Source organism: Solanum tuberosum, unplaced genomic scaffold (assembly GCF_000226075.1).
Source record: "Solanum tuberosum cultivar DM 1-3 516 R44 unplaced genomic scaffold, SolTub_3.0 scf00261, whole genome shotgun sequence".
NCBI classification, from domain to species: domain Eukaryota; kingdom Viridiplantae; phylum Streptophyta; class Magnoliopsida; order Solanales; family Solanaceae; genus Solanum; species Solanum tuberosum.
Genome location: NW_006239185.1, coordinates 411,657 through 412,914, shown reverse-complemented (window position 1 = coordinate 412,914; position 1,258 = coordinate 411,657).

Sequence of the window (1,258 nt, the reverse complement as noted above, 5' to 3'; positions counted from 1 at the left end):
CCCTAGACACACACAACTTGTATGTGAAATGTATTAGAAATACCGTAAACTCACGGTATATCAACACCCTCAACTTAAATTCGTTGTTTGTCCTCAAGCGACGCACTACAACTCTAAACGACACTTGTATATAAGCAAGCATTTCTAACTTCAAGCAATCACATGGCTCTCTACCCTCCTCATTGTTCGGGTGCACCTTCGTTCTCTTAGACTCGACAAGCTAATTCATGTGGTTCATACCATGACATAGATCGACCAACTGACACACAACATACACCTTCTCCCTATCACCAAGGTCCCAACTTTCCGACAATGTAACTAGTAACCTTACTTCAAACGAAATCCCCCTTTTTCCTAGAATGAATGGCATTCATGGTATAAGGATTTATTCAACACTCACACTCAGGTGTAATTTCAAATACAGTTAGTGCTCAATGCCATAAGCTTGCCCTTATTTTCACTGCTTAGACTCTCCAAAATAGACTCTAGGATCACTATAGGACTTTCTTGGCTTGTAACGTAGGCTCAGGGTCAGGTGTGGTACATTTGGGTGCTGCTTAGTGACTTTCTGCCCTCTTTGACATTACACTAGGATTTCAACCTTTTTTTGCCCTATTTTTGCTATCCAATCGTTTTACTTTCTTTCCCTTAATTTTCTTCAACCACGAATGCGACTTCAGGTTTTGTAGCTCCTTTTATTTTATTGTTATTTTATTTTATTTTTCTTTTAGCTTTCAACAAGTCACATCCTTTCTTTTTTTATTCATCACTCTTTTCATACCCATTTTTCTTTCAGTCCCCTCTTTCATAGCCACCCTCAACTTAGGGATTTTCCATTAGTTGAGGTACACAATACCCGATGTCAGGTCAGGGCCAAGATTGAAGTTACTTTTTACATTAGCCACCCTCAACTTAGGCTTTTGGCCCAAGTCAAAGTGCACATGTCCAAGGAGGGACCGGGGCCAACATAATATATTATGGGGAAAGTGAGTTCAGGGTTTAGAAAGAAATGGTTTAATTTTAGGCTCAAATTATTTGGATCAAAGGGAGCATTTATTTCATTTGGTTGGATCCTTCTTTTAGGCGATTTTGGACTTTTCAGAACAATGGCCTATGATCACTTCCTAACTTCTACATTGAATTGTCTTAGCAGGACTAACCAGGCAAGTTCTAGTTTTGCACAAAAACCGTTTGAACAGTCAATGATTCTCACCCACTCTTGGCACATAGTTTCATTATCAGATTATCAGATTACCCA